General features: G+C 41.8%; 1 protein-coding gene across 1 annotated transcript in view; it reads right to left on the minus strand.

Annotated features, from left to right (window-relative positions):
• The window catches only part of LOC135559454 (neurexin-3a-beta-like), a 172,904-nt gene that overhangs the window by 97,046 nt on the left and 62,674 nt on the right, over positions 1–13,184 (minus strand). The gene's annotated exons all lie outside the window — the stretch shown is intronic.

The raw sequence follows: 13,184 nt of genomic DNA on the forward strand, positions 1-13,184 counted from the left end.
TCCATGCTTTTTCTTGTCTTGTCTGAGTTCTATTGGAAGGACAGGCTGAGTTATTTTAGAAGGACTGACAGTTCTATTGGAAGGACTGACTGAGATCTATTGGAAGGACTGACTGAGATCTATTGGAAGGACTGACTGAGATCTATTGGAAGGACTCACTGAGATCTATTGGAAGGACTGACTGTGTTCTATTGGAAGGACTGACTGTGTTCTATTGGAAGGACTGACAGTTATATTGGAAGGACTGGCTGAGTTCTGTTGGAAGGACTGGCTGAGTTCTGTTGAAAGGACTGGCTGAGTTCTGTTGGAAGGACTGGCTGAGTTCTGTTGGAAGGACTGGCTGAGTTCTGTTGGAAGGACTGGCTCAGTTATATTGGAAGGACTGGCTGAGTTCTGTTGGAAGGACTGGCTGAGTTATGTTGGAAGGACTGGCTGAGTTCTGTTGGAAGGACTGGCTGAGTTCTGTTGGAAGGACTGGCTGAGTTATGTTGGAAGGACTGGCTGAGTTATGTTGGAAGGACTGGCTGAGTTCTATTGGAAGGACTGACTGAGTTCTATTGGAAGGACGGTACTAGGCACCATTGGTGGTGGCCACCATTTCAAGTAATTAACTGAATAACAGAGATTGGATGGTCGAATCGAACAAAATCCCCCTGATGGTATCTAGCTGTTTGTCTTTCAAAGCCTCTCCCTCATCTGTTTTTATTTACCTGCCTTGATTCCCGTCAGGCTCAAAGTAAACCAGGCTTTCTGTGATCTGTCAATCAAGACAAGGGAATGACAGGTAGAGAAGGCAAACAGCACTGAGACGGACAGGGACATTGCCTCAGCGAGCTGGTGTGGTTTAGAGAGGCGTTTGAAGGCAATCTCTTCACATCTCTACTTTAGTTGACACAATAAGGTTGTTGGGTAAAAATAGTACCTGTATCTTATTAACTTTGTGGCTTGCTTTTTTTTCTCTTTATTGCTAGGGAATCAAATATAATCAGTATTTTAATTCTGGAATGTGATGGGTCTTCAATCAAAACAAACAGCTAGCTCTTACATCTTGCTCAGCCATTGTTTAAATACCATCCAATTAATGATGGGATTGACAGGCTACTGCTTGACATAATAGTAGGAGTAAGTAGTGGTTAAGCACGCACGCACACGCACGCACACGCACACGCACACACACACACACACACACACACACACACACACACACACACACACACACACACACACACACATTTCATAACCAGTTGTCTCATAAATGTTGTAGAAGAACAAAAAAAGATTAGCCTCTCCTTTAGAACAGGTGTAAAGCTCCTCTCGCACCTTTCTCTCCATCTCTCCATATCTCCTCTCCCTCCCTCTCTCTACCTACCTGATGGCTTATCCTCCCCCTGAGAGTGGTCGATTTTCTCCCACTGGCTCTGCAGGTGTATTTTGACAGGCTGTTCTTTATTGTGTGTGTGGTTGCGGTGACCTGAATCTTCAGGCTCCACAATGCTTTCCTCCTCACCTCCAGTGACTGCTTGGAAACCAACAGACTTTCAATTACCTGACTGTCCTTTTCCCATGCTAACTGAATAGGAGAGGGGTAGTATTTTACCAAAGGAAAAAAAAGTTGCGGATACACAGCCCTGATAGACACCCTTTGCTATGGAGCGTGGAGTTGGACACCTTCAAAAGCACTCGGCTCACACCTCAGTTCCCCCTGTTTGTAAGATTTTGAAGAGGGGGGAAATGACGGGTCTCAACCACCTGGTTTTCCAACCTAGAAAAATGTAAAAACACGGTCCAGTTTTGTACGTCTGTCAGTGTTTTTGGAAGGAAGTGCTTATTTACAAGGGTTTTGAACACTTGCATGGAAATGTGTAGCTCTTCTCCTCTCCTGATAGAATAGCCAAACCGATCTTACATTGGCAGACCAGGGTTTCTTACTTATTAAAGAAATAAAACAACAACACTTACCTAACAACTGCCGGCCGCTGTTAGTATACTTTGAAAAGTTTAGAGTACCCCATTGTGAACCACTCAAAACACCCCCATTCGCCGCCTGCCACATAACTTTATATACCACGACTTAAATGGACTGAAATAAATAGGCAAGGCGACACGTCAAGGTGGTAACATCCATTACCATGGCGACAACAAGAAGGTAACAAGCTTTCGCCAGCGGCTGGGCTTTATAAAGTAAACATGAGTGGGCGAGAACACATGCTGACCTGCACTTACGCCTCTCCCTTCATCTTGACCAGGTCTGCATGCCATTAGCACACACACACACACACACTTTCATTTTCAATATGCCTGATTATTTAATGATACTGTAGCATAAAATAAATACTGTGAAATGGACAAAGGGGAGACCATCCTTCCCACTACTGATTCAAGTTTCTCTCTACCCCAGTTAGAGAGCTAGTACCATATAAATGTTCAGATGAAAGGAGTCTGCCTTTACAAGAAGAAAGAAACGGTGTTTCTAACAACTTGGGTTACAGAAAAAAAGTGATAGCTTTTGCATCTTACCGTTTACATCAAGAAAAGGGTGCAATAACACTGCTTCCAAACCCAAAATAAAAGTATAGTAAAGACTCAACCAGCCTATACACAGTTGGACTAAGTTTGTTTTCTACCCTACTTTTGGGATATAATGGATGCATTCACACTTTTATATCATTCTGATTACTATAAAATCTTCAACTAAACTGCCACTATTCTGTGGTTTATTACGCTCTCTTTTGATAATTCACAAAGTAAAAAACTGAAATGGAAATGCTGCCCTTCCTGGATCCTCTCTATATTAAGACGGGCTAAAAAGCTCTTCTCTTTATTTGGAGAGTGGAAATAGACACTCACTTTAATATACATCTCTGTTGAGGACAGAATTGATCGGAGTCGTGCTTAGGGATGGACAGGTGATTTCATAGATGATGGCATAATCATATCCAATCTAACATTATTACAATCTAATGCTTTGAAACTTGACGTGTGACTTGATTGAATAGCCACTGAAGCTTAATTGAAGTTATATTATTTGTGTTCACCTACCAGTATCAAGTCTAGCTGTTCTGAAATCTTACATTTGGCCTACTTTGTCACTGTTGAGAGAGGCCATACATACATACATACATAATTTATATTTAAGGAACATCTTTCCTTATACGAGGCTAGTACTGAGCCGCAAATAACACCTCACGGCACAACGCCTCTCGAACATGTGACCTACTGGTTGTGTGTATGTACTGAAGTATGTGTAACTGATAGATGCACACACACACACACTACATGTTGATGTATCCAAATGCGTGTAAATTGTAAAGTCTTATGTCTGTAATGTATTTTTCGTTATGTCTTAAACCCCAGTAAGACTAGCTGGCGCGATTGACGTCGGCTAATGGGTATCCTAATCAATCAAATCAAATCAAACGTCTGAGCCACATGTCTGTTCAACATACTGTCCTGTAGAGCACCGTATCCACTTTGCCAAACTGAGTGTGATAATTACTGTCTGCGTGTCATCTCTGGCTCGGTGTTCACACAAACACACTCCAACTCCATCTGAAGGTGTGTCTGCATGTAGGAGGTGACTGTGAATAAAGAAATTCAACGAAGGATTTCTGAGAAGAACTCTATCCTCCCGCTGCCCCCTGCTGTTAGCCAATTGGAGAGGTGGAGGTGAGTCGGACCGGCAGCAATTTTCACAGGAAATGATGGCCTGCATACGGTGAACGCATAACAAAAAACATGGACAGAAAACATTCTGTGCCATTTACGGATTAATACATTATCCCCCTGCCTATGTGCGAAAAGAAAATACATATTCAGGCTCGAGAGAATCGCATGTTCTCTCTCTTTGTGGTAAAAGTTTGATGGTGAAGGACAGATTTTTTTTTGGGGGGGGGGTAGAAGGGAGAGAGAAAGACGGATAATAAAAGTGATCCATTGAAAGTCGGAGAACTCAAGTTTCTCCCTTCCCTCTTGAAGCACTGTCTTCGGGGATACGCCTACAGCCCGCCGACACCTCGGCCGTCGTCTCAGAGACAGCTGTTTATGCAAATCTCCTCTCAGAAGCTGCCGGCCATGTTTAAAACATGATGAGTCGTTCAAACAACTCCTTTCAGGGCCAATGACATCACTAGAGCTTCAGCTGCAGGGCTGCTATTATTATCCCGATAATAATAACGCAGCAGCAGAGATGGGGCTGTTTCTCACACTTTACACTCTTTACCTAGAAATTACAGCCCAATTCACAGCACTCGGCAGATATTTGGTAGTGAGCACTGTGACAACGAACACAATGTGAGACCCAGCTCCACTCTCCCCTAGGCTTACAATGATTATCCCTGAAGTTACTGTACACATTTAGAGACTTGGTCCTCCCGTTCTCACATGAGCCTCAGCACTTCCTAAGTATTGGCAAACCCGGCCTGTCACAACGCTATACCTCTGACCACATTAGAACAAGCCAAAACAGAGTGACAGTTTTCCACTTTCTATCGAGAATCCATCAGTGTCACTCAAACGACAGGCTGGCGAGGACGGGGAATGGGAACTGATTAGCCAATGAAATTGAAACCGGCATTAAGGTAGGTCCATCCGGACGCATCCCCCACCGTCCTCTCCAGTTTTCTGAGCCGGTCTATTTTCCGAGTTTTCGCAAACCCGAAACGGACCGGGCGGATCGATAGGCAGCGTTGGACCTGACCTTTGTGGCCAAGTGCATTTTTTTCCATCTTCCTGCTTCATCTCAGGTTGGGTTCGGCCGCTTCTGGAAAACACGCAGCTCAAATTCATTGGCTATCAAAACCGACCACCATCCAATTTAATGCAACTTCCAGATCAGAAATATACCTTAGGGGGATCGTATTACAACTATTGCCTGCTCGCTCTGAGACACAAAGAAGCCTGAAGGGGCTACAGCTAAGCCTGCTTTTCTTCAAAGAGGGAACATATAATTATGACTTCCATCCTAAACTGATTCCATTACTCATGCTGATAAGAAGGGCCAGGGGTTTGGCGAGGGGGAGCATTACACCCCCCTCTAGGCTAACTTCCTAACCTCCTGCCAAATGTATGACCATATTAGAGACACATATTTCCTTCAGATTACACAGACCCACAAAGAATTCAAATACAAATGCAATTTTGATAAACTCCCATATCTATTGGGTGAACTACCACAGTGTGCCATCACAGCAGCAAGATTTGTGACTTGTTGCCAGTGAGGAACAAACACCATGTTAAATGAAACCCATATTTATGTTTATTTATTTTGCACATCGTTACAACACTGTATATAGCCATAATTTCCCTTTCAAACCTTTGTGAGTGTAATGTCTACTGTTAATTTATATTTCTTATTTCACTTTTGTTTGTTATCTATTTCACTTGCTTTGGCAATGTAAACATATGTTTCCCATGCCAATAAAGCACTTTGACTTGAATTGAGAGAGAGAGACGGAGAGCGACAGACACCGTGTGTGTGTGTGTGAGTGTGAGTATGTGTCGGTGTGTGTGCGTGTTAGATTTTCAAACAGCATTAGAGGTAATATTAAACCCTGAAGTATTGATTCATAAAGCCAGGATAATAGAGATGAAAGTTAGGTCTTTCTGAGGAGGGAGGGACACATGAAAGGAAAACCCTCAGAAAGCGTCTGCCCTGATCCTTACAGACTTCCAGAGCATTTAACCTGCCTCGCTGTGACAAGACTATGACTATTTGATATCCTCAGTCAGAGTCTAATGAGGCATCTCTAGTATCTCGGGGTGTCTTGTCATGCTCCCCATAAAAAAAACAATGGGCTTGGTAGCAATAACTGCAAAGACTTCTGTCTTCATAAAATGTCGAATTGGAAATGCCTTGGTGTCAAACCAACATAATTTATGCCCAAACACAATTTTATTAAAATTTTAAAAAAAATAGGAACAAGATGGGACGGGATGTAATCTCACCTCTCCCTTTCTCCTTAGATTCTAGCTAAATCAAACCAATCAATTTGAAATAAAAACTGTTAGAACTCCTTTCCCGCTTGTCTCCAGTAGGTCTTGTTGCTATTTAGATGGCTAGATAACGACTCCCTTTCACAGTGTACTCTATCCTGCTATGGCCCTCATTAGTACGTCTTACATCTGCCTGCTTTATTCATTCGAATGAATGACAATGTGATGTCTTGTTGTCCTGCTTGGTTGATGCAGATGTGCCTTTGATTACTTCCATCAGGGGAGGGAATCAGCTCAGTAAAAAAAATCACAATAAGTGGGTTTACTCATTAAAGCGTCTTTCTATCAATAAATACCTTTGAAGGGAAAATGACATTTTTGACATTCAAATGTTAGTTACTTAGGAGACACTCCTATCAAGAGCAATTTACAGTAGTGAGTGCATACATTCTCATACTGGTCGCCCATGGGAATCAAACCCACAACCCTGGCATTGCAAGCACCATCCTCTACCAACTGAGCCAACGGGGACTCTACCTAAGGAGCTAGCTGTTTTACAAGACCGTTTAGCAAGTGTCTCACTTGTAGCTAATCTGTTTCTGAAAGGAACACACAAGATTTAAATTCACCACCAGTTCGATGAAAACAACAGTCAATGTCAGCTAGGTGGTTTAAAGTCCGATTTTTCCTTTGGAGTGTGTGCCGTCAAGCTTTCACAATCCCAACACAGAGGGAAACGAACAGTTCTATTACACCTATAATGGCAGCTCTCGTCCCCAGTCGAAACAAGCACAGGTAATGTGCTACCTCTCTCCCCTAATGCTATTGCCAGCTGATAGCAGTGGGAGAGTGGGAGAGGGCCCGTGGCATATTGATGCGTCTGCAGAGGAGGTTTTTCTCCTGATTGAAAATCAACGGGCGAAGTGTAGTTATGCTCCCTGCTGATTAGAACCTATCAACACTATAGATTTCCTGTACACTCTGATCTCTCTGCCTTATAGGATTTTATTGGAACACGCGGGGTGGCGACAGATGTTAGTGTCTGGGCTATTTGTCCTTTTTTTCTTGTGTGCGTCCGCTGTCGATACGTGAAGAACGACCAGGTAATGATTCTCAACTCAAAGAGATTGTACTCTCTTTATTTGGCTATAACTATTTAAACGTCTAGCCTAACCTAATTTAACCACGGTTAACTGCAGTAAGTATAGTCCATTTGAGGTTCGCTATACAATAGAAGCGATGCCATAAACTACGGCCATGCATTTGGATTTTTCAAACACAAAATAATAAGGAGGAATATACAGACTACATAAATGCAGCAGGAAAAAAATGCTGTAAATAATTGTCATAAGAGCTCCACTTAAAGCCAGAATGGATATTTTGCCCGACCACCCATGTAAAAAGAAAAACTCTCTGTGCGAGTAGCAATTTGAAGATACATTCAGTTTGGCTCTAATTATACGCTACCCAGCATGCTGTGCAGCGGTATGGAGGAAGTGAAGACTTTTGTCGTTAATGACTAGAGAGCGTTTCCCCACCAACAAATATGCATCTCGGTACAGGGACTCCTCCGTTAGCAGATTACAGAAGAGAGGGGAGAGGAAGAAAGTGAATACAAAATTCCTTTACAAATAACTTTTTTCATCATCAAACTTTCTCCAATTCGTTTTTGAGTTTAGAAGAACGAAAGGGAAAAAGAGGTAAAGAACAAGAAGAGATTCATTGCTGAACTGGTGAAATAAAAATACATCAAGAAGGGAGCTAGCCCAAGTGAGATAGGTAGAAAGCAAGAGAGAGAAAAAGAAAGAGAGCGAGCGAGAGCGAGAGAGGAAAGACTCCTTGGCACTGGTTTATCTAGGCAGATGGCCCATTTGGCTAGAGGAGCAGTCTGGTGACGCCTGATCCTCAGATCGATGAAGACTTTAATCTACAGAGAGACTTTTCATTCTGCCGGAAGAAATATGGCACCACATTACACAGCATTCCTTTGACCTAAGCACATGGGTTCCCCTTGGCTTTGGCCTGCTAAGTTTAGGAAGCACCAGCCTGCTACCGTAATGAGATGTGACTCCCAGATGATAAACTGCCATTGGATGAATCAATTCAAGCCGCAAATTTTACTTGTTCAACGAAATTGCACATCTGGATTTCGCTCAAACAGGTTCTCTGACCATATTGTTGTTGTAACTTAAATGGAGGAATTCTCTACTGAGTCATATTCTGATGCTTTAGGACTCAAAAGCCAAAAAGTTCTATGTCAGGCCACTTCCCCCAGACTGAGAGCAGTCCGTTCATCTTACTGTTGACACCACAGCAGGAAGAGAAGACGATCAAAGACAGCCAGAGGTGGAGCACTTTTGCAGATATACAGTATTGTTGCCCTATGAGCCAGCCAACACAATGAAGATTAACGAGTGCAGTGAGTAAACACTCTTTGTCTCTTGCTTCTGTCTGATTCCTCTAATTCCTCTATCCAGGTTGCCATTTGGGCAGTCGACATCTGCAACAGTGGATGTGACATGTTTGAAGGACAGTGGATGTGACATTTGCCCAGCCTCAGGGGCCCGCGTGTCCACAACGAGGTGGACCTCCATCCCTACTCTCCACAAAGGTCAGAGGATGGACGTTTATCGGGTGAAAATGCCACGTCTTGAGTCAGCCCAAGAGGAACCGACGGCGGTGAACCTGCTAACGCTCCAGAGCCCTGGGGGACAGCAGGGACAATCTGTTGTTTTACCTCACCTCCACTCTCTCCCGCTCTCCTCCTCTCTCTCTCCACCTCACTCTCCGGTCTTTTCTAGCCAAAGTCAGCATGTCAGGGCTGTGTAGAGGACGAGACCCCAGTCTGTTGCATATGTCCCAGAATAAAACACATGACCAATATCATGGTGTGGAATCATTTCACTTTGTTTAAAGGCCAAAACCATGACATTTAGGCCTATCATTGCTATCTTTGATTTGGAACTGCAGGGGGGGAAATGGGGAGTGATTAAAAAATAATGTTTTTTGTTTTTTTTATCAAAAGTTCATATACTGTAGATTGAACAACATCTGAATGATTAAGTGTCTGAACAAACGGTTTGATAGGTCTTTCTTACTTTAATAATATGTTGTTAATAAGCTAGTATGCTTTTGTTTAACGTAGTTTTCAACATGTAAAACAAAGCCAAGTTTGAATCAACCCCTATAATGACACACAAATGTCTCAATTCCCTTAACTGCAGGTTTGTGCTCCAGATTTGAGCCGATTTGGCAGGGCCAGTGTTTGTCCGCCCTTCCCCGGGAAAGAGGTCCCAATTTGGGGTGAGGTGGAGCGGAGAGGGAGGGCATGTATGGAGATCTGGTGTGGTGCCATTGCTTTGACTGCCCGTTAAGGCCGGAGGAGTCCCAACAGACCGGACTCGAGAGCCACAATAAAACAGTGGACAGATGGAGAGGGTGAAAGAAAGGAAGAGAGAACGATAGAGGAACGTGTGTGTGGGTACATGTATTTTTGTGAGTGAGAAAGACAAATTATAGAGGATTTTTCTACCCCATCCATCCCCTTACAGAGAGTGGAGGCATTGAGGCAGCCAGCCATACAGGACAAGGTCAATCATTTATGAACAAATCCAATTAGTTGGAATATACACTACATGACCAAAAGTATGTGGACACCTGCTCGTGGAACATCTCATTCCAAAATCCTGGGCATTAATATGAAGTTGGTCCCCCTTTGCTGCTATAACAGCCTCTACTCTTCTGAGAAGGCTTTCCACCAGATGTTGGAACATTGCTGCGGGGACTTGCTTCCATTCAGCCACAAGAGCAATAGTGAGGTCGGACTTGCAGTCGGTGTTCCAATTCATCCCAAAAGTGTTTGATGGAGTTGAGGTCAGGGCTCTGTGCAGGCCAGTCAAGTTCTTCCAAACCGGTCTCGACAAACCAATTCCGTATTGAGCCCAACTTTGTCTTGAATCGTCTTTAACGTCATTGTATGCTGTAGCGTTGTATGCTGTACCCTTCACTGGAACTAAGGGGCCTAGCCCGAACCATGAAAAACAGCCCCAGACCATTATTCCTCCCCCACCAAACTTTACAGTTGGCTCTATGCATTCAGGCAGGTAGCGTTCTCCTGGCATCCGCCAAACCCAGATTTGTCCGTTGGACTGCCAGATGATGAAGAGTGATTCATCACTCCAGGGAACATGTTTCAACTGCTCCAGAGTCCAATGGCGTTAAGCTTTAGACCACTCTAGCAGACACTTGGCATTGCGCATGGTGATGTTAGGCTTGTGTGCGGCTGCTCGGCCATGGAAACCCATTTCATGAAGCTCCTGACCAACAGTTGTTGTGCTGATGTTGCGTCCAGAGACAGTTTGGAACTCAGTAGTGTTGTAACCGAGGACAGATGATTTTTAAGCGCTCGGTGGTCCCGTTCTGTGAGCTTGTGTGGCCTACCACTTTGCGGCTTAGCCGTTGTTGCTCCTAGACATTTCCACTTCACAATAGCAGCTCTTACAGTTGAACGGGACAGCTCTAGCGGGGCAGACATTTGACAAACTGACTTGTTGGAAAGGTGGCATCCTATGACGGTGCCAAGTTGAAAGTCGCTGAGCTCTTCAGTAAGGCCATTCTACTGCCAATGTTTGGCTTTGTGCACAATTCTATGCACCTGTCAGTAACGGGTGTGGCTGAAATAGCCTAATCCACTTATTTTAAAGGGTGTCCACATGCTTTTGTTTATATATTGTATTAATTCACCAGTGATGATAAAAGCACTGGACAGAGTGTGAAAAATCACAATGCATTAGACTAATGGAACTGCTTTCATTCTGCCAGGCAAACCAACTATACATTATACACAAAAAGGGAGAAAGGCAGCGCTCAGTGGTGTAAAGTACTTACGTAAAAATGCTTTAAAGTAGAACATAAGTAGTTTTGGGGGGTATCTGTACTTCACTATTTATATTTTTGCCAACGTTTACTTTTACTTCACTACATTCCTAAAGAAAATAATGTACTTTTTACTCCATACATTTAGCCTGACACCCATATTACTCATTACATTTTGACAGGAAAATGGTCCAGTTCACACACTTATCAAGAGAAAATCCCTGGCCATCCCTATTGTCTCTGATCTGGTGGACTCACTAAACATCAAATGCTTAATTTGTCAATTATGTCTGAGTGTTGGAGTGTGCCCCTGGCTATCCGTCAATAAAAAAAAATTAAAAAATTGTGCCGTCTGGCTTGCTTAATATAAAGAATTTGAATTGATTTATACATTTACTTTTGATACTTAAGTATACTTAAAACCAAATACTTTTAGTCTTTGGTAATATTTTACTGGGTGACTTTCACTTTTACTTGAGTCATTTTCTATTAAGGTATCTTTACTTTTAAGTATGACAATTGAGTACTTTTTCCACCACTGGCAGCGCTATAGACTCTGATTCTTTATGAGTATATCTAAGAGCCAAATCTATAAAGAATAACAATTTTAAAAATCTCTCAGTGACCCTACTGACGACCCTATCGAAATTCACAGCTTAATTATTTAAAGGGCAAGACAAAATACAAAGACTGTGTGAGTATAAGTTTGTGTGTGCCTGTGTAGATGTTCAATTAGGTAAGCGTGTGTGGTGGTGTGTAGCGGCGCATGTGTGTGTGTAGATGTGTTATTTGGTATGCATGTGTGTGTGTAGATGTGTAATTTGGTATGCATGTGTGTGTGTAGATGTGTAATTTGGTATGCATGTGTGTGTGTAGATGTGTAATTTGGTATGCATGTGTATGTGTAGATGTGTTATTTGGTATGCATGTGTGTGTGTAGATGTGTAATTTGGTATGCATGTGTGTGTGTAGATGTGTTATTTGGTATGAATGTGTGTGTGTAGATGTGTAATTTGGTATGCATGTGTGTGTGTAGATGTGTAATTTGGTATGCATGTGTATGTGTAGATGTGTTATTTGGTATGCATGTGTGTGTGTAGATGTGTAATTTGGTATGCATGTGTGTGTGTAGATGTGTTATTTGGTATGAATGTGTGTGTGTAGATGTGTAATTTGGTATGCATGTGTGTGTGTAGATGTGTAATTTGGTATGCATGTGTGTGTGTAGATGTGTAATTTGGTATGCATGTGTGTGGGTGTGCAGCATATGCGTGTGTGAGTATGTATGTGAATCTAGCATAATTACACAGTGGGTTCCAAAATTATTGACAACCTTGATAAAGATTAGCAATAATGACTGTATAAAATAAATCATTCAAATATTCAAATAGCTATATTGTAAGCAAAGCAATAATGGGTATTTTGTTTAAAGCTACAATATGTAACTTGTTGTGTGACCCAACCAAATTCACAGAAAAAATGTGAGTTATCGACCACCTGTCTGTTCTTTTTCTATCTGTGCTATTTCTATGCTTCCCATTCTTACGTTTCATTTTTGCTTCTTTTACTTTCGGTTTTGTACACCAGCTTTACACAGCTGAAAATACAATATTTTTGGTTATGGAAAATATATTTCACAGCGGTTTGGATGGTACTATGATACCCTACACAATTACTGCAAAATTATTGACACCCCTTAAGAGTCTTATTTTTTTTATTTTTTTTACCTTTATTTAACTAGTTTATAAATAAAGTAGTCAAATGTTCCTAGTACGCAATGACTACATCAAGCTTGTGACTCTACAAATTTGTGTAATGCATTTGTAGTTTGTTTTGGTTGTGTTTCAGATTATTTTGTGTCCAATAGAAATAAATGGTAAACAATGTATTGTGTCATTTTGGAGTAATTTTTTATTATAAATGAGAATATAATATGCTTCTACCATGATTACAGATAATCCTGAATGAATTGTGAATAATAATGAGTGAGAAAGTTACAGAGGGTCAAATATCTTACCCCCAGATTCGCTAACCTCATGCATGTCTTGGGGTATGACCTTTGACCCTCTGTAACCTTCGCACTAATCATTATACACAATTCATTCAGGATTATCCGTAATCATGGTAGAATCTACATTCATGTAGAAGTGGTAAGAAACATATTATATTCTTATGTACAATAAAACTCCAAAATGACAAAATACATTATTTACCATTAATTTCTATTGGGCACAAAATAATCTGAAACGCAACCAAAACAAACTGCAACGTTTCTAGAGTCACAAGCTTGATGCAGTCATGGGAATATGTGACCAAATACTAAACTTTGGATTATTTTATTTACAATAACCTTTAGGGGTGTCAATCATTTTTACCTC

Source organism: Oncorhynchus nerka, linkage group LG18 (genome assembly GCF_034236695.1).
Source record: "Oncorhynchus nerka isolate Pitt River linkage group LG18, Oner_Uvic_2.0, whole genome shotgun sequence".
NCBI lineage: Eukaryota > Metazoa > Chordata > Actinopteri > Salmoniformes > Salmonidae > Oncorhynchus > Oncorhynchus nerka.